This window comes from Podarcis pityusensis (assembly GCF_964106645.2).
Source record: "Podarcis pityusensis genome assembly, chromosome: 6".
Lineage (NCBI taxonomy): Eukaryota > Metazoa > Chordata > Lepidosauria > Squamata > Lacertidae > Podarcis > Podarcis pityusensis.
The window spans coordinates 9558619-9584225 of record NC_138030.1 but is presented as its reverse complement, the minus strand read 5'-3'; positions in this window follow the sequence as shown (position 1 = coordinate 9584225).

Here is a 25607-nt window from a genome sequence, read left to right as displayed (position 1 = left end):
TGAAGCCTTTTGCTTAGCACAGGCCTACAGAGCTTGTGTGAGAGATTTTACTTTCTTGGGCTCCATGATCACTGCAGATGGTGACAGCAGTCACGAAATTAAAAGACGCCTGCTTCTTGGGAGAAAAGCAATGACAAACCTAGACAGCATCTTAAAAAGCAGAGACATCACCTTGCCAACAAAGGACTATATAGTTAAAGCCATGGTTTTCCCAGTAGTGATGTATGGAAGTGAGAGCTGGACCATAAAGAAGGCTGATCGCTGAAGAATTGATGCTTTTGAATTATGGTGCTGGAGGAGACTCTTGAGAGTCCCATGGACTGCAAGAAGATCAAACCTCTCCATTCTTAAAGAAATCAGCCCGGAGTGCTCACTGGAAGGACAGATCATGAAGCTGAGGCTCCAATACTTTGGCCACCTCATGAGAAGAGAAGACTCCCTGGAAAAGACCCTGATGTTGGGAAAGATGGAGGGCACAAGGAGAAGGGGACGACAGAGGACGAGATGGTTGGACAGTGTTCTCAAAGCTACCAACATGAGTTTGACCAAACTGCGGGAGGCAGTGGAAGACAGGAGTGCCTGGAATGCTCTGGTCCATGGGGTCACGAAGAGTCGGACATGACTAAATAACTAAACAACAACAGCACACAGCTTGTGTATCATTAAGCTGGCCTTTCCCAACCTGATGTTCTGCAGATGTTGCTGGATGGACCGCATCTCCAACCATCACAGATGCTGCTGCCCCTGAGGCTGATGGGAGCTGGAGTTGTAGGAAGGTATCCTGAAGCTAAATACAACTGGTATCTACATAAATCTCCCTGTTTTCCTGGGACCATGAAGTGCATCAAGCATCCAGAATGCTGGGATACCATTAACACATTAGTTCTCCATGCCCAGGGCGCATGTACATGCATGGAGGGGTGTGTGTGCGCATGCCAAGGACGTGGGGCATGGAGGGTTATCTCATTGTGAGTAGGAGGGCTCTGTACTGACCCAGGGCCACAGCAACAGCAAAGGTATACTTGCTTGCACACCTTCTCACCTCATTGCCATTCCTTCAGCAGCATGTCTGTTTGGAACAGAAATAAGATAAGAGACATATTGGCTGTCTCTTAGTGCAGGTCCAGGTCACTGAGCCAGAGCTTCCACAGCCATTGTTTGCCGTGAACCACCAGTTACAGGATTAGCAGCCACAGTTTTTGTTCTGTGCTTATGAGAATATTTTCTTTTCCTCTTTATACTATTTTAAATGTGCATTTTATGTTTGACTTCCTTTAGTAATGTTTTCATAGAATCATAGAATCATAGAATCATAGAGCTGGAAGAGACCACAAGGGCCATCGAGTCCAACGCCAAGCAGGAAACACCATCAGAGCACTCCTGACATATGGTTGTCAAGCCTCTGCTTAAAGACCTCCAAAGAAGGAGACTCCACCACACTCCTTGGCAGCAAATTCCACTGTCGAACAGCTCTTACTGTCAGGAAGTTCTTCCTAATGTTTAGGTGGAATCTTCTTTCTTGTCGTTTGGATCCATTGCTCCGTGTCCGCTTCTCTGGAGCAGCAGAAAACAACCTTTCTCCCTCCTCTATGTGACATCCTTTTATATATTTGAACATGGCTATCATATCACCCCTTAACCTCCTCTTCTCCAGGCTAAACATGCCCAGCTCCCTTAGCCGTTCCTCATAAGGCATCGTTTCCAGGCCTTTGACCATTTTGGTTGCCCTCCTCTGGACACGTTCCAGTTTGTCAGTGTCCTTCTTGAACTGTGGTGCCCAGAACTGGACACAGTTTTAATCTTAAAGAGAATGTTTTAGTTTCTTGTCAGTTATGTTCCTTTCAATGTATAATTTATTTACAGTGGAATTTGCTGCCAAGGAGTGTGGTGGAGTCTCCTTCTTTGGAGGTCTTTAAGCAGAGGCTTGACAACCATATGTCAGGAGTGCTCTGATGGTGTTTCCTGCTTGGCAGGGGGTTGGACTCGATGGCCCTTGTGGTCTCTTCCAACTCTATGATTCTATGATTCTATTTGATTTTTTCCCAGTGAATGTTCTATTCTGGGTTGTTTGATTTGATGGTTTAACCGTGTTGTGAACCTCTTCAAGGTTTCCTCTTAAAAATATAAAGTGGAAATTAATAATAATAATAATAATAATAATAATAATAATAAATGTTGGCCAGGCAGCTGAAAGGGGGCAATTCCAGTTTTCATGCAAAGTGGGATAATTCAAGGATGACATGACCTGCTAATTCATCCCTCAAATCCTTTAATGGGTTTAAACACCGAGCCTCTCTGTCTCTCTCCTGCTCCAGTAAAGAAGACATCGCCTATGGAAAGTTTCTCGCAGTGCCAGACCCATTGCAGTTAAGTTGCAAATCTGCAAGTTCAGTGTGTTGGATGGGAGGCTCCTTTGCAGTGCCTCAGCATTATTCAGGCCTGAGTCTGCAAAAATTCAATCAGAAATCCTGCAATCGCAGGATCTCCATGCAAGGTTTTCCGGCATTTGTCCTCCCCCGTTCTTGGCTATCGCCCACCACTGCAGATGTTGAGGCAGACATTAGTATCTGTTGAAAGAGCTTTGCGCTGAGACAAGGAAGTGGGGGACAATCTAGGAAAGAGAACTGGCGCTCTCGGCCTCCAAACATAGGCAGAGAAGACGGACAGAAAAGGGTCGAATCTGAGCTGGACCACTCGACACAGCACTCAGTTTCCTGCTGCTATGTGCACAGATGTGGGACAATGGCTCCAACGATTTCTTTTGGCTGGGCTGAGGACACACCGGACACCAGGTATGGACAAGCCCACAAATGTCATTAGTCCACGAGGATACTTTCTAGATCAGGGGTGGGGAACCTATATCTCCCCTGATGTTATTTGATGACATCTCCCAGCAAAGGAACACAGGATTCTGCCTTACACTGAATCAGGTCATTGGTCCACCTAGTTCAGTACTGCCTAGACCAGTGGTTTTCAACCTGTGGGTCCCCAGATGTTGTTGGACTACAACTCCCATCATCCCTGAGCTCTGGCCTTGCTAGATAGGGGTGATGGGAGTTGTAGTTCAACAACATCTGGGGACCCACAGGTTGAGAAAGGCTGGTCTAGACTGACTGGCACCAGCTCTCCAGGGTTTCAGACCAGGGACATTCCTAGCCCAACCTGGAGATGCTGAGGACTGAACCTGTGATCATCTGCATGCAAGGCAGATGTTCTACGACTGAGCTATGGCCATTCCCCAAGGATCACCCATGACCATTGACCATGTTAGCAAGGGATAATGGGAGTTAAAGTCCAACAACATCTGGAGGGCCAAGGCTACCCTTCCTTATTTTATGGTAGGTGATTTGTGATCAAAAAGAGGTGGTGAATGGGAAGAGCCTTGCCTGGTTGATTTTAGTGATTCATTTTATTTGTATCCCAACCTCCCTCCAAAGAGTTGAAGGTGGCACGAGTGGTTCTCTCTGACCCTCACAACAGGCCTGTGAGGCAGCCTAGGCTATGAACTTCGTAGCTGAGCCAGAGCCTGTAACCACTACACCACACTGTCTTGAAGCTCTTTGCAAGTCATAGAAATTGACAGATGCATTTTAATGAGGTTTTTACCCTAGTGTATGCATTTTTGTGCACAATACTTGGCTGGAGAAGTGTATCGTAAAATTCAAAAAATTGTGAATTTTGAAAAAGATTTGTAAATGTTATACTGATGATTTGTTAATTATACTATATGGGTTATGCTATATTTGTGACGTTCTATTATGTTGTTATTTATTGTTTATAAAGGTAAAGGTAAAGGGACCCCTGACCGTTAGATCCAGTTGCAGATGACTCTGGGGTTGCGGTGCTCATCTCGCTTTATTGGCCGAGGGAGTCGGCGTACAGCTTCTGGGTCATGTGGCCAACATGACTAAGCCGCTTCTGGTGAAACCAGAGCAGCGCACAGAAACGCCTTTTACCTTCCTGCCGGAGTGGTACCTATTTATCTACTCGCACTTTGACGTGCTTTCGAACTGCTAGGTTGGCAGGAGCAGGGACCGAGCAACGGGAGCTCATCCCGTTGTGGGGATTCGAACCGCCAACCTTCTGATCAGCAAGCCCTAGGCTCTGTGGTTTAGAATCATATAACTGTAGAGTTGGAAGGGATTGTCAGGATCATCTACCCCCTGCAATGCAGGAATCTAAACTAGTGTCCATGACAGACGGCCATCCAACCTCTGCTTAAAAACCTACAATGAAAGAGAGATGACCTCCCAAAGGGAGTCTTTTTCATTTCAAACGGCTTTTACTGTCAGAAAGTTCTTCCTGATGTTTAGTTGGAATCTCCTTTCTTGTAGCTTAGATCCACTGGTTTGGGTCCTACCCTCCGGAGCAGGAGAAAACAAGCTTGTTCCCTCCTCCATGTGACAACCCTTTAGTTATTTGAAGATGGTTATTGTAGCTCCTCTTAGTTTCCTCTTTTCCAGGCCAAACATACTCAGATCCTTCAACTGTTCCTCATAAGGCTTGGTTTCCAGACCCTTGATCATCTTGGTCACCTTCCTCTGCACTTGTTCCAGCTTCTCAGTATCCTTCATTTGAATGAAAAGTCTCACTTTCAAGTTTCCCTTCTACAGGGACCATAGGGCTGCATTCAACTAATTCACTGTGCTAGCAGAAGCCATTGCAGGGATTCTCACAAGCTCAGTGGATCTTCCCTCCTCTCCTCCCTCTCCCTGCCCCAGTGCCTCTCCTAAATCTGCAAGAACCTCCAGAACAGTGGGAGGGGAGAAGAGAGGGGAGATCATTCTGTCTGGCAAGCAGAAATGCCTCTGCTGGGGCAAAAATGAAGTGCACCAAACTGAAAGCAACCAACATTGACAGTTTTGTCCACCACTAACCACCAATGTGTTGATACCTCTTTCTTGTGGTGGAATTTTGGCTAGATAAGCATAAACAGTCAGACAAGGTGAATTGGTATTAGTATATAGATGGTAGTTTCTTGTCGAAAGGCTAGCAAATACCTATTACTGCAGATGTCAAGGTTAACTCCAGTTAACTGAATTCACCATCCCTGCAAAATGTCTTATTGGCTAAATATGCATGTGGTCACTCATTGCACCTGTGTGAAGAACACTGGATCAGAACATTGGGTAGTTCGAAAAGTCAGGAGGAATGTAAAAATGAAGACAACTCACAAGGATCTGAATTTTGTATACTTAGTGCTTAAAAAACACATGGCAGACTTTGATTTCAGTTGAGAGCTGACGCACACTTATGAGAGGGATGATCCCATAGAACTCCGGGGGGGGGGGGGTTTACTTCTGAGTAAACATAGGCAGGATGGGTCTGTAAAACATTTCCTGTAGAGCTGTTCAGTGATCAGAACCACAAGCACAAACTCATATTCCTTGCGATATTCCTGGCTTAACTTCTCTCAAGAGCATAATTAGTCATTATACGCATTGTCCGTGTGGAGGTGGTTTTCAGTTCCAGAACAAAGGAAATGGCTTTGTATTATAATGCAGGCCTCAGAGGGGAACATTATGTGTTCACGGGACCGTCTGCAAATTTGGCAAGAGCCCTGATGCTCAGAAAGATGGATAACCCTGAATATTAGGACAGTCAGGTTTTCATCAGCAGGAAATTAGAGATCTCTTGTGGACGCCCCAATCATTATCTATCAAGGCGTAAATTGGACTGACCGTCTCTTAACTGGTTTTATAGTACCTGATGCCCTGAAGAGGAGTGACCTTTGCATTCCAAGCTATTCTCCTTTCATTGGGTATTTAATTAGTTGTACGAATAGCAGTGGCTTTTTGGTAAATCAGTTTATGTCCTAATTTCCACCAGAATCAAGTAATTACTAACACTTTTAAAAATGGGATCATTGGCCTGGGTGCATTTGCCTGATACCAAAGCCAGAAGCGTCTCAGTCCTAATTTATCTGGAAATGAGAGTGGGTTCAGGTAAACATTTTGCCACACACACACAAATAATAAAAGTCATATTTGGTCAGGTGATGTACACAGAACTGATTAACCATATGGGTTGCATCTACAGTGTGACAACTTGGCTCTTGAGAAATGTTTGCCACTGGTGTCCACAAGTTTTAAATTCCTTCAGATTAAGTATATATAAAATGTCAGCATTTTTTTAAGGCCGTGGCAAGGGGTTTGCAGCTGCAGCAAGCTATTTCAAATCAGTGTGTGATTTTTACCTCTTTCAGCTTTACTGTTCTTGCCTATGTGCACCCGTCTTCTTTGCCTCACATCTTTCCCAGTTTCCTCCCCTCTTGTCTTCAGCCTTCCTTCTCTTTGTCCCATTCACCTGTCCCTTTCTTCAGACCTTGATTTTCCTGTCTCTTTCCTGATTCTGACTGCTTTGACCTTCACTAAGGTCACAGCAGTTCAGCCAATGACAGGCAGAGATTCTTAGGATCAGAGTGACCGGCCCAGCCAAGAGCAAATAGGATTGGAGCAGCTCAGCCAATGGCAGTCAGAGGTCCATTTGATTGGCTTGTTGTTCTGTGAATGTGCTGATCTCATTCCTGCCTGATGCTTCATCACTACTGCAGAATCCCTGAGTAAATGACAATATAGATTTTAGTGACTGTGGTGGCTTCATAGTTCTCACAGAGTGCTGTCATGGACTGGCTGGATGCAGAACAGTGGTGGGAGGCTCAGGGAAGGCTCAGAGCCAGAAGATTTGTGGTAGGTAGGATGACTACAATATCAGCTATAATAGATTTCTTCATTCAAGTCTAATTTCAGTTGGGGAGAGAGGTGTGGGAGGGGATTCTGTAAGCACCAGGAAAAGCCTTTGGGTACTCATGGGCACCAGGTTGGCAAACCCTGTTATATACATATCAGGCTCTGTACTAGGCATGCATTGAAAGGATTAGTCACCTGTAATGGTTCTAGGGGTTGCTCGTGCGTAAGCCAGTGCAAACACCTGGCTGGATTGCCTGAGTGAACCTTTTCTGTCCAGACAGCCACTCACCCATGGCTGTCTCAATCGCTGGCAGAATCCGTCAGTGGGCGTTTCTTAAACTTCTTCCAGCAAAGAAGCTCTTTGACGCCTAGTCTCCACCTACTCTCTCTGCGCGGAAGCCTTCTGCGCAAGGAGGGCGTAGGCAGCGGAGGACCTCTACTCTCCCCGCTGGTCCCCGGCAAGGAGTCATGGGACCGCCTCGCCGCTTCCCCCATCTGCCCCCCTTCTCCACTGGTGCTACGCTGATTCTCTTCCCCAGAAGATGGGCTGCCTCTCCCAATCCCGGGACGCTCTCTGGAATCCCTCTGGATTTTGCTCTCTCCCTCCGGCACTGATGGCAGTTCCCTGACATCACCTTTTCTACAGCTACCTGAATCTCTTGCCAAGCAGTTTTATTGGATGACTCCAATTTAGCTTTAGCAACATAGACATAGACTCATAGAGTTGGAAGGGACCCTGAGGATCATCTAGTCCAGAGGTCAGCAAACTTTTTCAGCAGGGAGCCGGTCCACTGTCCCTCAGACCTTGTGGGGGAGCGGACTATTTTTGGAAGGAAAAAAGAAAAGGAATGAATTCCTATGCCCCACAAATAACCCAGAGATGCATTTTAAATAAAAGCACACATTCTACTCATGTAAAAACACCATGCAGGCCCCACAAATAACCCAGAGGTGCATTTTAAATAAAAGGACACATTCTACTCGTGTAAAAACATGTTGATTCCCAGACCGTCTGCGAGCCAGATTGAGAAGGCGATTGGGCCTTAGTTTGCCTACCCATGATCTAGTCCAATCCCCTGCAATATAGGAATATACAGCTTTCCCTTACAGGGATTGAACCCACAACCTTGCTGTTATCAGCACAACGCTGTAACCAAGTGCTTCTGATTCTTTTATTCACATCCAAGGTTTGACATTTCTCGACAACACTGCTGTGGTTCTTAAAATCTGACCCTTAAAATCCATTGTCTTATTTTTGCAATTTGATTTTCCAAGTGTGGAGAATTGCGTCCCTTCTGCTGTAACACCTTGCGGATGACTGTGAATCCCCCCCCCCAAATCTTTCTCCTCCTCTCTACTAAAATGCTGCCACACCGCTATGCTTTCCAAAGTATGTTGTAGCAGTGCCGGAACAATAGCAAACGAAAGAAGCTTCGCCGGGTAGAATCCTGGCTGTATTGCACTGCGAAAAGCAGAAGAGCGAAGCCAGTCCAAAAGCTGGCAACCCCAACACAAATACAATTCACTCTCCCGTAATTTATTTCCTGTGAGCAAAGTAATGGCCCATGACAGACGGCCTGATGTCCTCTACCACCACTAACACCACACCACCTGGCCGCAGATGGAGCGAGCCGCCAGCAGAGAGCAGCGTTGAGAAACTCCAGCTCCGATTTCCGCTCTTGGCTTGCTGGCTTCCCCACCGAGCCCGAGAACAAAGCCAATTGTATAGGCATTTAATTCCAGTGGGAGCTGTATTGTTTCATTAAAGCACCGAGATGAGTGGTGTCAGCATTTCAGATGGAGGGGACGGCTAAGGAATTCATTAGAAAAATGAATCTTTGACTGCGGCGCAATACCAAAGGCCACCATTGCTGCTCCATGTGGCAACCATCTCATGAATTCTTAATGTCAACATGTGTGACGTATGGGAGGTGCCGTCGGGCGACATATTGTTTGGCTGTCAGCGTCTTCAATAAAAAGGAGAAGGGAAAAGAAGAAGAAGAGAGGAGAGCAGAGGCCTCGGGCCATTGAGGCTCAATGGGAGAAAGGAACATCTTGTATGCTAATTGTCTGGAGGTACTTAAGAACCAGATTACAGCTCACTGTGTTATCGCACATCGCTCGGAATTTCTCTGATGAACCAGGAAGGGGAGGAGAGGGGAGGGGAGAGAAATAAAGGAGCATCCCCGTCCAAGGCATGAAAGACTGGCGCAAAAGATCCCTGGGAGACCAGAAAGCAGAAAGACGGTTGTCTTAGATGTATGCGAACATGAATGGAGTGTGGCGACTGTTGCAGAACACTGCAGATGAACATGAGGGCATCAAAGGGGCCTGCTGGATCATGGCAGGGCAGGGCAAGGCAAGGGAGATCAGCACACTGGGCAGCTTCAAACAATCTCTGCTGGCTAAGTATGAGAAGATGTTGTCTCAGCAAAAGCCGAGAGTCATAAGAAGCCTGGCAGAGGTTGAGTGAGTAGTAGCTTTGATCCTCTGGGGAAAATGTTTGCTCCGTTCCTGCTGTCATCTGCTCCAGAATGGTGGTGGAGCAGGAGAAACTGCAGGGGAAATCATTCTCTGACTTCCAAGGATGGTGGAATAGCCATCAGTCCTCAGGCCGGGGCAAGTAGAAGGGGTGCCAAGGTCTCCCCTAAAACAGGTTGACTCGTGCATCATCCAATTCAGAGCTCTCATCGAAACAACATGGCGGACCCTGAGGCAGGAGACATGAGACGCTGTGTGAATAAATACAGTGGTACCTCAGGTTACAGACACTTCAAGTTACAGACGCTTCATGTTACAGACTCCGCTAACCCAGAAATAGTACCTTGGGTTAAGAACTGTTGCTTCAGGATGAGAACAGAAATCGCGTGGCGGTGGTGGGAGGCCCCATTAGCCAAAGTGGTACCTCAGGTTAAGAACAGTTTCAGGTTAAGAACGGACCTCCAGAACGAATTAAGTTCTTAACCCGAGGTACCACTGTATCAGAACTAGGTTCTTTCCATTCAGGCAGCATATCCAACACAATGTCTCATGCAGTCATACAGAGGTGGATTGAAAGCAGAGCAAAAATGTCTTCTGCTTTCACTGTCCTATTTACAGACCTAAAAAATGGGAACAGGGAGCATTTTGGCTACTGTCAGGAGCAGGGGAGAGTTTGGAGGGCAGAAGTTGTGGAATTTACTGGTGCTCCCCATGGCTACCACAAAGTAGCAGCATCATTCCAGGAAGGATTCTCTGAAAAGGTGGCAGGTCCTACCTTGCAACTTCCATTTCCCACAGAATACCTTTCAAAACAATGTCGTGGCATAATGAAGAGACATTCCGTGGCATATAAGTGGTGGACAGAAGCAGCAAGGAAGCAGGCAAATGAGCGTTGTCTTCCCAACTCCCAAAATTTGCCCCAGCCCCCAGTGCAAAGAAGGGATGCCATTTGCATATTTACATATTTCGCCTTCCCCTTCTTTAAAAATTCAGATTTCTCCAGATTTTCCTATTTGAAAAAGGTGTACAAAGGGTGTAACATGTGCATAACAATGCATACAGGAGTGAAAATAAGTGCATTATATTAGAGGAAATGGCTTGCAGAAATATGCATATCGGGCAACATGGTATACAGAAAATGTGTATATTAGGGAAGGTCATTCAAGTGCTAGCAGGTTTTCAGGAGGACTTTTTCAGAAATGCAGAAATGTAGCAAAATGAATGTTGGATCAGAAAACACTTCAAACGGAGAGGAAATTGAAATTGGCAAGATTCATCCATCCCTACTGAAAAGTAACATTTTGGGGTTGGTAGATACATTTTTAACTTCCATGATCAGCTGAATGGCAAACACTGGTTTGGGAGGATTAATAATGGGCTTCTTCCACTGTCTCTGCAGAGTTACAAATAGACCCCAAACACACCTCGTTGTCAGTCTGGTACCTGGATGTTCTTTGGGGTTGTTTTTTTTTTAACCCTGTGCAACCTTCATTTGCCGGAGTAGGCTCAGTCCCCGAAGGCGATCCGTCTGCCGAATTAGGCTCACTGCAGATCGGGTGAATGCAAGGCAATTCCAACAGTGTAAATCTCAAGTGTAGCACTGAGAAGCATTGAGGAGCAATAAGCGGCTGACAGATGTGCAATTACATCGACTCTGACTGCAGTGTAAATATTTACACTAATATTGATGGACAACTCAAACACCATGAATGCTTACGACTGAAATTCTTTCCCTGTTCTTCATTATTTAGGAAGGCAGTTGAGAATCTGTCTTTTTTGGGGGGGGGAGAGACTTTGCACCAGTCATAAGCTGGGGGGGCATTGAATTATGACTAACGGGTTTTGTATTGCATAAATGGGAAACCCAACGGAATGGGGCTTATTCAATAGGGAGGCAGGCACAGATTTTGGTCTTTCGAAATTCAGCGGTGCCCCGTGCAAGGTCAAAATCCAGCATCTCCATGCCTCTTGCCTTTCGTTTTGTTCAATTCACTACATCATAGTTGTATCACCCTGCGACATCCCCCAGGCTTGGTGCCCAGTACGAGATCACCCCTCACCCTTTCTTCCCTGCCTGAAGGGGAGATGTGGCCTTTTGTGGTTTGCTTTCGGTGCATCCCCTTCTTTTATCTTTGCCCACTTGGAACTGCCTCAGAGCTGCTGAAGTGAAACGGAGGCTTCATGTTTTGTGGAATCCTCTCCACAATCAATAGAAGCTGCTGAAATCTGCCGTCCGGCTGCCTGAAACTGCTGAGTCAGCAATCAGCTGTCCAAAAGAGAACTTACAACTCTGATGCTTTACTGAGTGGGTCAGGGGAGACATAAAATAATAAGAGTGGGGGGGGGGAGAGAACTTGCAGCCTCCCCCTCCTTGGTGCAAGAAATCTGGAGCTAAAGCATCCCTGATGGATGTAGTAGTAGTAGTAGTAGTAGTAGTAGTAATAATAATAATAATAATAATATATACCCTTCACTCTAAGGTCCCAGGGTAGGTTGCAACATTAAAACCCAACATTAAAAACGGTTTAAAACAACTTACAATCACAGAAATGTAAGCCCCGTGCAAAGGGCTGGAATGAGCAAATATCAGTCCCTGGCCTGAAAGAGAGCAGCCACGGCTGCTGGTCAATAAATGGCACTGACATTTCAGGGGAAAGTTGTTTGGACTTTCAGGAGCTGAGGATGGGTTGTGCTGAGTGGCAATTCCCTCCCCCTAGCCCAGCCACAATAAACGGCTTCTCTCTGCAGGAAATAAAGAAAGAAAACAAAAAGATCCGTGGGAGGCAATGCTGCGTAAGGTAAAATCACCTTAGTGCTGTGCTTGGGGATTCCCCTCTGCAGGGTGCAGCAGGGGGCAAAGATCCAATGACAGCTTGGGTGCCAGAAGGGGAGAGTTGGGAGAGGATTCCCTTTCCCCAGTAGCTAGAGAACTAGCCATTGGAAATAGATGCTTTTTGTGGGATGCTGCCCTCTCACCTGGTCTTGGCTCCAGAATCCAGTCGCAGGAGCGCATGACGTGATAATAAAGAACCATAGTCTTGGAAGGGACTGTGCATTTCATCTCGCCCAACTCGCTGCTTAATGCAGGATCTGCAATGCAGGACAGAACTGCAGCAGCCTTGACGGACGGCTATCGAGTCTCTGCTTAGATTCCTCCAGCGAAAGAGAGCCCACTACCTCTCAAGGCAGGCTGTCCTGGGCTTGATGCTCCAATCTGGCAAAAAGTAGCTTCACACCCAAAGCAGCTTGCCAGGTGAGAAAGAGTCACCAGGCTAGCTTACTTGCAGGTACTGGTCTAGGATCGGAGAGGGGTGTGCATGTGTCGAAGAACCGTTATAAGAAGAAGAGGAGAAGAGTTTGGATTTGATATCCCGCTTTATCACTACCCGAAGGAGTCTCTAAGCGGCTAACATTCTCCTTTCCCTTCCTCCCCCACAGCAAACACTCTGTGAGGTGAGTGAGGCTGAGAGACTTCAGAGAAGTGTGACTAGCCCAAGGTCACCCAGCAGCTGCATGTGGAGGAGCGGGGAAGCGAACCCGGTTCACCAGATTATGAGTCCACCGCTCTTAACCACTACACCACACTGGCTCTCTCTGTAGCAGGGTTCCTGCAGGGTCCTTGCCTCCAGCACCCCAGAACTGCCCTATTAGCATGAAAGGGGAGCTTTTTAACCACTGTATGCTCCAAAGCGAAGCCTTTAGGAACACTGAAAACACAAGGTGCTCTAGTTTCAAGAGAATGGTGTGCAAGTTCCGATACGTGCAGAAAACGTAACTTAAGTCGCTCCAAAAGAAGTTAGTGGAACACTCAAAAACATTTCCCAAGTATTTGCACAGAAAATAGCAGATCTATCTGAAAGACAACACGTGCAGCTCTGCATGGATTGTTGCAATGCACCCTTAATCATCATTAATGTAAGATTATAGGCATAATTTTAGAAGGTTGCATAATCTTAGGAGGGGTGTGGCTGTGAGGAGATGTGATTATGACTACCACGAATGGACTTTGCACTTCTGAATTTGCCACTACACTACAGCCAGCATATTGGTCACATCTGCTTACCAGGAGGAAGAGGAGGAGGAGGAGGAGGAAGAGGAAGAGGAAGAGGAAGAGCAAGGTGGTGGGTGTGGTGTAAACTCACTGGCAGGAGCATTAGATGGGCTCTGCCAGTGCATTTGCACTGCACCAACCTCCCCGCCTGCCCTCCCTTCTGGTAAGTGACAGCAACCTGGCTGCTGGGTAGCAAGTGTAGCGGCCCCTCCTGCATTACAAGCTTATGTGCATTTCAGAAGAAGGTCAATCCCCAGTTGATATTGGGGGATAAGATTCTTTGAGACTCCGTTTGATTCCACTGCAAAGTAAGGTGCGGTAAACACATCATAACATTTTTCTAAGGGGAACTGCTGCACCTTTCCACATTGCATAATTAATTGCACTTTTGAGTGATGGAAAATGCAGCGCCTTTCAGCTCATAGCAGAAGTGCAGCCTTGGGAGAAGACATAGGAGCTCTGTGGAATGCATCAGAAAGCAATGCACATATATTGTGCTGGGCTGGGTATGTAGAAAGACCTTTATTCCTCTTCATATATCTAATGAAGTACGCTGTTGCCTGTGAAAGCCCCATCCCAATACATCCCCTACAGCTCAAGCATATGTGTGTTTACTCAGAAGTAAGTCCATTTGAGTTCTACAGGGCTTACTCTCACGGTGCTCAGGAAACTTCTCTCTGTCTGCTTTCTGTATACCAGGAATAGGACCAGTACGGCCAATGGTCAGGGATGATGGGAGCTGTAGGCCATCAACATCTGGGGTGCCATAGGCTCTCTGTCCCTGCCCTATATGATGTGCAATTGTATACACTTCATGTTCCTACCCAAGAAGCCCCAAATCTTGCTTTAACACTTCCTCAAAGGAGTTTCTCCAGACACCCCTCCCCAAATCATTTTGGTCGCTCTTTTCTTCCAGACGCTGTCACCATTGGAATGAATTGTGCAAAACTTAAGTCCTGCCTTCCCTTAAAAAGGTCAAGATGGCTTACTCGGCATAATTTGCTTACTTGGCATAATTTAATTTGGCATTCTCTCCTAAGCACCTTTGCACTGAGTTCAACGCGCCTCCCTCCCTTGTAAGTTATTCTGAGCATTGAAGCCACAGTCCTCTACCTTGATTGTGGAAATCATTTTTTTCCAGTTCCATCCAGTTGTATGCATGCATTTTGCAACAAGAGCTAGAAACTTTCTTTAATAAACGTGAAGAAATAAATCTCCTGGGATTTATTGTTGGACTAGTAAGTAAAATGCATATATATATATATATATATAGATATATGAATAATGAACACATTTTTGCCTGCAGCGAAACGTTTAGCCAGAAACGCTCTTTAGAAGAAAAGTACTGCAAAGTTTCTCTGCTTGATTTTTTTTTTGGGGGGGGAGGGTGTGTAAATATAAATGAAGACGCAATTAAAACATCAAAGTTTCTAAAACTGCAACTCAGATTCTCAGAATGTTGGATGCCCCCATAGTTTCAGTTGCAGAATCAAGGGACAAACATCTACTAGACCCCTAGCACTGGGCTGTTTGTATTAATTGAAATTCCATTTAAACTAGGGGTGAGTGAAATATGTTTCAGTTTCTCTTGGTTTCTCAGCCCCCCCTCCCCCGGGTCTTGAGTTCAGTTCTCCACATTTCCACATCAGTTTGCTTTTTTCAAAAGTCCTCATGAAAATTCACCAGTGATTCTCCTAAAGAACACATTTTTGCAAAGCAATTTCCCCTAATAAAGTGCATTGTTAATGTTACGTTTGCTAATATATCCATCTTTATGCATCGTTTGCATTTTTTGTTCATATTACTTGGCTGGAGACCTGCATTGCAAAATTCAGAGACGTGTGGATTTCAAAGGCTCACTTGTTCTCGGTTTGCGTCTTATTTTGGAAACTGTGAATTAGGTTGTTTGTTGTTGTTTAGTCGTTAGTCGTGTCCGACTCTTTGTGATCCCATGGACCAAAGCACGCCAGGCACTCCTGTCTTCCACTGCCTCCCGCAGTTTGGTCAAACTCATGCTGGTAGCTTCGAGAACAATGTCCAACCATCTCGTCCTCTATCGTCCCCTTCTTCTTGTGCCCTCAATCTTTCCCAACATCAGGGTCTTTTCCAGGGAGTCTTCTCTTCTCAGGAGGTGGCCAAAGTATTGGAGCCTCAGCTTCAGGATCTGTCCTTCCAGCACTCAGGGCTGATTTCCTTAAGAATGGATAGGTTTGATCTTCTTGCAGTCCATGGGACTCTCAAGAGTCTCCTCCAGCACCATAATTCAAAAGCATCAATTCTTCAGCGATCAGCCTTCTTTATGGTCCAGCTCTCACTTCCGTACATCACTATTGGGAAAACCATAGCTTTTGCTATACGGACCTTTGTTGGCAAGGTGATGTCTCTACTTTTTAAGATGCTGTCTAGGTTTGAATTAGGTAGGCTCACCTTTAAATGTGAACCTGGTTTCTCCTTCACCCCTGATTGTGACCCTGCTGCTGTTTTTTCAGCTCCAATAAAAGATCATGGCAGTGTTGCATTTGTGTTCCCAGAATTCTCCTTGCCTTGGCATAAAAGATTAAGCACCCCTGGCCTGTGTGATACAGAATAATACTTTATGGTTAAGTTACGAAAGATGACAGAAGCAAAAGGAAGGCATTCGGTCCAGATGGTGCCATTCTCCTTTAGAGCCTTGCCTACAGTCGTTCACACCCAGTTTATTAATCGGGTCTGCTCGTGTGCATAGATTAGGGATGACAAGGCACAGTTTCCCCCACAATATTTTAAAATGGATGACTCTTTTCAGCCCGACGCCCCCAAATTGATGTGCCTTCCATTTGACACCATCGCCTGTAGCTTCTGATTAACTGACGCACAACCCATCCATGCGTTATTTTAATTGCTCCCTTCCCACATTAAACAAAACATTATACATACAGGACCGGCTGAGATATGGACTTTTCATCCCATGCTGACTTCCGTTAGCCCCTTGCCTACCTGCTGTCAACTTTTTATATAGGCCGTTTGGATGGGTGAAAGGGAGACAAACAAACAGCAAATTGGTAAGATGCAAATGCTCTTTAATTCTTTGTGTCAAAGTAGAGAAGGGGGGGGAGTGTAAAGTTGTCGCAAATTCTTCCAGTGTGTGCTGCAAGAGGGACTGCATGTTTCTTCTTGCTAGCGTGATAGAGCGAAGCAGAGTTTAATCTTTAGAGTCTGCATTACGATGTCCTACAACTTGCCTCTTTGCTGGCATCTATCTAACTAAGAATGGATGGAAACACATCTCTGTAGAGTTTTGGGTAACTTGGCCAAAGTGCAAAGAATTTGCATTTAAATGCATTTAAAGGCTCGCATTTAAATGCAGTTTGAATCAAATTTCTCGCCTATCTCTAGCAATGGTCTGACTCAGTAAAAGCCAGCTCCCTGTGACCCTAAGTCCTGCAGATCATGTCTTAGTGCAGAAAGTATTGTAGAGATCTTTCCTATTCTAATTAATTCAAGAGGATTCTGGAAGCTTCTCTGTGTGAAAGAAACAAGCAGAAGGTTCATGATGTTTGGGTTATTCCTTCAGTGAAGCTGAGTGCAGCTGGCTTAAACTGGTTCCCTTCTGTCAAGGTCATGCTGACTATAATAGTAAGGCCAGAAGGAGACTGGGTTTCACTTTCTCTCTCTATCTCTCTTCCTTCTGGTGTGGTGTTCTGTACATAGTATGCTGAGTATTAAGGTTTAGACTTCTTATAAGTTAACGTAGGTTTAAGTTAAGTCTGCTGCAACTGGATTTCTTATGGACAGCGCCAATCCTGAATGTACAGTGGCACCTCGGGTTACATACACTTCAGGTTACATATGCTTCAGGTTACAGGCTCCGCTATTCCAGAAATACTACCTCGGGTTAAGAACTTTGCTTCAGGATGAGAACAGAAATCATGCTCCAGTGGTGCAGTGGCAGCGGGAGGCCCCATTAGCTAAAGTGGTGCTTCAGGTTAAGAACAGTTTCAGGTTAAAAACGGACCTCTGGAACGAATTAAGTACATAACCCGAGGTACCACTGTATTGGATTTGTGACCATTATGCTCATTTGCCTTCAGTAGCAGTAAAGCTCTGCTGGATGAAATACAATTGCCTCTGGTCTATTTTTTTGGGAATCCTACAATGTGTTTAAGTTTTTACTTTGCTAACTATATGTCGGAGTTCTGCTCTGGATCAATATTGAGTCGAATTTCATGGCAGATCATCTGTAGTCTTCATGGCAGCTAGGGAAGTGTGGCAGGAAAGGAGAAGGGTTCTGTCCATTGGGTATCTCTTTCTGGCAGGTATAGCTTTCCTACACTCTCAGATGAGCACTCAACTGCCACACTGGAAGCCTGGCATGCAGTTTTAACATTGATACAACTGCTTGGTGACAGGCAGCCGGGACAGGCTTCCTTGGCCATAGGTAAAGCTTCAGTGAGGATGTGAATGCAGAAAGGGAAATGCAGTCATCCTGGCCTTGTTTTGCTTACCTTCCAGATAAGAAAGCCATTTCGAGAGTGGCTTTGAAAGAGGCGAGTGCTCGATAAGCATTCTCTACTTGAGCAGGGGCTAACGTGCCCTCTGCTGCATCGACAACCAAGTCCTTTTCAATATGACTCTTGCGTTGCTGAGGATAATGAGATCCCAGCCTTCATCCTCTCCTGGTTGCGTACTCGAGAGGGATAGATTGCATTTGTGAGGCCTTCAGAGATCTTTGGATCAATTCAGGCCTATAAGCAGGCATTTTGCAGCGAGGCAGTCTGGTGAGGAGGGATTGTTCCGTTGCGCATTTTTATTGTAATAAAGGATGCTTATAATTTCATGTTTGTTCCAATGGTTTTTAGACTTGCAAAACACCTAGAAGCCTAATCTGGCATTAAGCAGTACAGTGGTACCTCTGGTTACGTACTTAATTCATTCTGGAGGTCCATTCTTAACCTGAAACTGTTCTTAACCTGAAGCACCACTTTAGCGCCACCACTGCGTGATTTCTGTTCTCATCCTGAAGGAAAGTTCTTAACCCGAGGTACTATTTCTGGGTTAGCGGAGTCTGTAACCTGAAATGTATGTAACCTGAAGCGTATGTAACCCGAGGTACCACTGTATATAGATCAATTAAATGATGGTGATAATAATAATAATAATAATAATAATAATAATAATAACGACGACAGGGTGGAGAATTATTGCCAAACAGCCAGAATGTATATGCAGATCTTTCAATATGTTTAAAGTGATGCAATTGTACCATTTGTTCATCACCAGTTATGTATTCTGGATAAGTGTTTAATGGTTCTTGTACTTGTTTAAAAACCAATAAAAATGGTTGCTGTTACTAAAATGAGCAGAGACAGTCTGAAAGTCAGATGATGATAGTGGTGGTGGTGATGATGATAGGTGCAGGGACCCCCAATTTTTGCCAGGAATTTAATCTTTCGCTCCCCAAGCATGATCCCAAAGCAAATCATGCACCTCAGCCTGTAATTAGTATTAGGAGAAAAATCTCCAATTGCTGCCCCAGTTGTGTGGGAGATAAACTTCCATTTTCATGGGAGTTTAACCTTTCTTCCCTAAACATGATCACAATGCAAACCATGCCCTCTCACCCAAAATCATCCTTAGGATATAAACTCCCATTTGGTACCCCGGTTGGGCAGGAGAGAGGAGAGACATTTTGTACAGTGAGGGACCTTACTGGGGTGAAATAAATTCGGCCACAGCAAAGCACTGCAAAGATATAAGATGTGCACAAATCTGGAAAACCTTTGAGTTTTTTTGCACATCTTGCCAGAAAAAGGTCGTGAAAAGAACTCTTCTTCCCTCAGCCGCGAGTTCTGCTTTCAGGGTTTGTGACCGATAGGCACTGTCTACCTCATTACTGTGCAATGAAACTTTATTGTTCCCTTTGTTCTATTGATTTTTATGTCTTATGAGAAGCATATTGAAAAAAAATATTGAAATGAATATCTGTCAAAGAAGAATAGCAAGAACAGCAGCCATTTATCTGCATATCTTAAAGGATTGCAGAGGGCTTCCATCCTGGAAGTATTTGATGTCACTTACTGAATGAGACGGAGGACTTTGAGACTTTGCAGAGGACTGTTGAAGCCCCTGTGTGGAACAGCGAAGGTTGCCATATTTCAAAAAGTAAAACCCTGAAAGTTGTGCTTTTAATTCTGTTGGGAGCCGCCCAGAGTGGCTGGGGAAACCCAGCTTAGATGGGCGGGGTGTATAAATAATAAATTATTATTGTTGTGTGTCGAGGTCCCCAGGGCCACCCGAATAACTCACACATCACACAGAATTTTTTGTTTAAGATTTTTGGCATAATTTTGGCCACAACTTTATTAAAATACAAATTTGTGAGTGGTTGCTTAGGCATTGGTTGCGACTATCTGCCCCCACCATGGGGGACAGACTGACATTCCGCACGATGTGAAAGTCAGAATAGGGGAATACCCTTGGGGGTAGCGACAGAGCAGGGAACCTGCCCTCACCCCAAATGCAACCAGGAGCTCATTGCTATGGCCCGAGCCCCCTTGACAGAGTGGACAAGCAATAGTTAGCCCCCAATTCCTTTAATGGAATCCCTTGCAGCAGCAGCATTAGAGGGGCAGGCACTCAACCTACCAAGGGCAGGCACTCAACCACTGCCCCTCAACCAACCAAACCATAAACCAATGCCTAACCGCAACCTTACAAGTTGTGACAATTTGCTACGCAGTAGGCAAAAACCAAATGGCCCCAGCCAATCAGCCAGATGGACAAAATTCCTACCGGGCCCCTGCCCCAAGAGCAGACGACCCCATGACAGGCATAGCAAGGTCAAAGCGAACAACCCTAATTTTAGGGAGGGGGGACGGGCAATCCGATGCACGGTCGAAAAGAGGAAGCCCTAGCCTCGTGCAAGGAGTTTTAGCATTTCTGGCTGTCAATCAACAAATGGCAACATTAACTTCTTCCCAACAACAAGGGAAGCCCCAATCGCATCAGTGGCCAACGATCAATTAGCCCGCCCCCAACTTTGGAGTGTCCTGGCGGCCCCCACTGCAACACGTGCTCTCCATTAAGGAGAACACGCTTTGTTGTTGTTATTAACAGCTGGAACTTGGGATCAAAGTTTTGCATGGGATTGGGATTGGAACTGATTTATACTGAGCCAGACAAGTGGCCCATCTTGTTTAGTCTTGTCTACACTGTTGCTAAGCAAGAGCGGGCAAGAATGAAATTGTGGGGAAACAATATTAAACACATATTGGCTATATGGTATAAATTGAAAAACAAGCTGTCTCCTGGCCTATTGCCCATCACTTTGTTCTTTTACAATGAAAAATATAAGTTGTCTGAAAAAACCACGGTTTAACGCTGCTTTATTTATTTATTTATTTATTTATTTATTTATTTATTTTGTTAGTCACTTTTCCCTGCTCAAGGCAACTCAAAGCGACCTATGGTTGGTTTTGCTCCATTTAAGAACGGATGACTTAATAATACTATTCTTCCTTACCAGGAAGTTTCCCATGAAATGAATGGGAGGATTATGCATGCTCTAGAATATCTACAAGGTAAAAGTGTAGCATTATCCTTATTGCAAAAATATCTCATTGTCTGGGATCTAACAGAAGCAGAAAAAATAATAACTTCCTCTCAAGATAAAGGGAGCTAGTCCAGATGGTTTAAACTATTATAGAGCATAGATTTTTAAACTTAAGTGGCAAAACTCAGAAATGGCTCAGTTGCCAAAGATGAATGGAGACGGCTGTATAAAAAACATAATAAAAATGCTATTCCAATAACATGAAAATAAAACTTCTGTAAAATCATATATAGATGGTATCTTGCACCAAACTGTTTAATGGAAATTTACAATCTGCAAGAAAATAACTGCTGGAGATGCAAAAATAAAGGGGCAGATATCTTACATATATTCTGAACTTGTCCTAAATTCTTTTTCTTTTTGCAAGAGATGTTGGAAGTTATAAATGAAATTATGGGAAGGGATATAACTTTACCACCAAGATATGCTATACTAAGTCATCTGAAAGATACTATAAATAAGGATGATTTGGAACAGCTATGATAAGTGTGCCCAGAGTAGTAATAGCAAATAATTGGAAATCAGATAAACTAGTGGAATATTGCAGTGGTACAAGAAGGTTTGGAACTTAGCGTTGTCCATTGAATTTACCTCCTACAAAAGTGACATTTACAGGCATGCGCCAAGCAAATTTACTGAGACATGGAACTTGCATGTTAATTGCTGGAAGATAAAATTATAAAACAAAGCTCAACCTTACATATCCTTCCCACTGATATAACCCCACGTTTTGCATATAACAGTAGCTAGGGTTACCCAGCAAATAACAAATGTATATTCCCTGAATTCTACGGCTTGTATCTACAGTTGTGCCTGGTCTCTTGCTCTGTTAGTGCAAGGATTTATCCTTGTGCAATTGATCTTTCCCCATCTCCCCACACCAGTGTGCTCCCTAAATCTGCTCTAGGGGTTTCCTAAACCCTCAGTGAGGATTTGGAGAGTTTACAGGGTGGGTCTAGAGGGAGGAAAGAGGAGAACGTTCCATTGCACAAGTGTAAATCCTGGATACTTCCCTAAGTTTGTTATATGTTATTTGTAATAGTCACTAATACTATGCTTTAGATGTACAGTGATACCTCAGGTTAAGTACTTAATTCATTCTGGAGGTCCGTTCTTAACCTGAAACTGTTCTTAACCTGAAGCACCACTTTAGCTAACGGGGCCTCCTGCTGCCGCCGCGCTGCCAGAGCACGATTTCTGTTCTCAACCTGAAGCAAAGTTCTTAACCCGAGGTAATATTTCTGGGTTAGCGGAGTCTGTAACCTGAAGTGTATGTAACCCGAGGTACCACTGTATAGAGGAAATTATTTTTTTATAATGGCATTATTTTTAGCAATAGTCTTTTAAAATAAACAAAGACGCAGTCTTACCCTTCCAGTTTGAAAAGGGAAGAGTCACACTGTTCAGTCTGAGTTGAAACTACCTGAGCCACTCCCTCACATAAAATACTCCTAACAGCAGAGCCGGCCCTACTGTAGGGTAGAATGACCCTGTTAATTTGGTCTGAGGAGACGTTGCTCAGTTAGGATGTGGACACGGACAGTATCTCTGCCTCTTTCTGGTTTTATTTCGTCTGATTTGCAGTGTACCAAATTCTGCCAACTAGGAATAGAAGAATCTGTCGCAACCTTCAATTACACACTGTATTTCTGCAGCAATTTGAATTTTTTAAAAAAGAAGAAAACCATCCTCATGAAAATTCACCAGCATTTTAGTGTGAATTTCTTCTAATAAATGCATTTTTGTATGGCATGCAGTTTTTTTTTTAAAAAAAACCCACTAATGTATGTGCATTGCAAGCAATTCCCCTAATGCATGTTTGTATGTTATTTTCATTAATATGGAGAGATGGGAAGCAGAGCCCAGTCCATCGGCTCTGCTATGACCGGCCAGCTCTGTCAGGCCTCCATTCCCACAACTGTCACCTGGGGGCAGCCATTCTCTCAGAAGGCTTCTGTGGGAGAGATAGGAAGTTGAGCTCATGTCACCAGCTTTGATGGAAGCTCAGCCATTCTGGTTTTCCTCTTCCCTCCCTGTCCCTTTTCCCTTGTGTGCCATATCTTTATAGACTGTAAGTCTGAAGGTAGGGGCCTGTCTGGTCTTGATTGTATGTAAGCCACTCTGGGAGTCTTTTTGGCTGAAGAGTGGGGTACAAGTGCCCCAAAGAAATTTTTATGCACAATTCCCCCTAATAGAATACTTTAAAAAAAACCAACCAAAACATTGTTTGGATTACTGCACCATAAAATTAAGATAAATGTGAATTTCAAAGGCAGACTGTTCCGGATCTCATATGGTTTTGGAATGTGTAAATGTGATAGGTTTTCCCTTAAATGCAAACTGAACTGAATTTCTTCCCCCACTCCTAATGCCAACCCCAGACAGCAATTTGATTGCGGAAAACCCTGAAAAGTACTGTTGTTATTGTTATTGATGTTTGCAAAACCAGGGCATTTGAAAAGACTGTGGCCTCTCAACGTGGAACTGAATGCACTCCAGGGGCAAGAAAACAGTTGCTCTAGAGTCTAAACTTAGATGGGAGAATTGCCTCATTAAGTTAATATTTTATGCATAACGCATAAAGTTATAGCAAGTGGTTCTGGCCATAATTAGCTGACTGCCTGTATTCTAATGAACTTGCACGTGCAAATTACGTATACACCCACCGACTCCAAGGAATTAGTGACACACGGGTCCCTTTAAGCAAAGTTCAAGTATCTCCTAAATTAACCCAACGGAATCCCCAAAGCTGCAGTATTTACACACCAAGACAAGCTATTAGAGCCCCCTCATCCTGCAATTTTGCCTGCTCTTATACAACAGGAAGGGAGGCCGTGCTGGGAGGAAGGGAACAGAGGTTTTTTTTCCCTTAATTGTAGTGCCGGCTTGTTAAGTGTGTGGATTTTCATGTGTGCACATATTGGAAATGTAACTTCAACTACTTAGAGATGACCTGCATCGGGTTCACCTGAGTGGTGACTTCCAGGTGTTTGGATGGGCTTCGACCCGGCTTGCTTGGCCAATGGGAAGGGATGAGGAGAGTCACTGGTGGCCAAACTGACAGATATAATAAGACAAAAACCAAAAAGTGAAGTGAAAAGGGAATGGGAGTGCCTACCTTAAAAGCCAAGGTTCGAGGACAGAAATCTGGCTGAGTCTGGAATAACCTTGTGAAGTGAAAGGATAAGAAAGAGGGATTTTTATCTAGATGCTAGGATAGAGATGATAAGGAAAACAGTAAGACACAATGAGAGGTAAAGGAGGTGCTGTGGGATTTGTGGAAGTCAATGTTTGTTTTTCTTTTTAGTGTTTATATTATTAACTTGTAAGAATTGGATTTGTATTTTTTTTTGTATGCTTGTTTTTGTGTTTTGTGTATTGTTATTTTTCGTTATTTTTGTTGTTGTGTGGAAAATATTAATAATTTTTTTTTTAAAAAAAGAGAGAGTCACTGGTGGAGGAACGGGGGGCGGGCAGGGAGCGCACCACCCCAGCACTATTGGGGAGGGGGGTAGCATCATGGGCGCACCCCTAGAAACATGCCATGCCCCCCTGTATCAGGCATGACGCACCTTCAGGCAGCGCACCAGGCCCCCAGGATGCGCGCCATGCCCCCGCGGGTGGCACGCCACATCCCAGGATGCATGCCACGCCCCCACAGGCAATGTGCCACATCCCCAGGATGCACGGCAGCCACGCCCCCGCCTCCTCTCCGTCCCCAGTGCAGGAGCATGCAGCTTTGCCACTGATGAGAGTTGTAGTCCACAACATTTAGAAGGCTTTTCTCCTTTGTTGGAGACCAGAGTTATGTGTGCCCTAGACCTGTTTGGATGCCTAGACTTGCCTGCTGTCCCCAGGTGAACTTGGAATAGGTGTGTAAGAAGGACTTGTTTTGTGTTCTGATCCATACTCATTGCATGCAGTAATGTTTCTCTTCCACTGCATTTCACCTTCTGACAAAAACTACAGCATTTGGCTCCCTGCCTGCTGTGGCGCAAATACATAACCTACATAGCTAATTATGTAACTTATGTAGATTATGTTGCCATTACATTATTCAACCCCTTTCGTTTCATCGAAAAGGAAAAATTATGCAGCAGGCCCTGCTGTGAAGGTTTCATCTGGGATGGAAAAGTGAGGTAGAACTAATTTTGGAAAATGTAGAGATGATACTTTGAAACAATTCCAAATTGATTATAGAGATTGTTGTACAAGGGGAGAGGGGAAGGCATGTGTGACTTGTTTTGGTTTAATGACCAGTAGGGATGAGGAAGAATTCTGACAAAAACAGAAACGGAGGTAGAAATTGCCATTGTTCGCTTACTCCAGGACGAAAATCAATTTCGCGAATACGACCAGTATTGACTGTTGCTGTTGATTTCAGTTTGCAAATAAAACATAATTGATTACTGCCCCCACATTTGCATTGTATTTCCTTTGCATTGAAATGAATGGGGTGGAATATCTTAAGGACATGACACTATTACCAACTGGATCCTTTAGATGGAAGATGAATGACAATTTGTTTAGAGATCAGGAAATTACCAAGAAGGCCCAAAAAGTTTTGAAGGACTATTTTGAGATAAACATGAATAATATGGTGGAAAAAAGAATAATCTGGGACGCAAGCAAAGCTGTAATGAGGGGATTCTTGATACAACAGAATGCAGTGAAGAAAAGAACACAAAATGAGAAAAAAGATAAGATCTTGGATAAAATAAAAGAATTAGAGAAGAAACTAAGAGTGAATCCGAAGTCACAGCCAACTCTGAGAGAAATTAAACTCTATCAAACA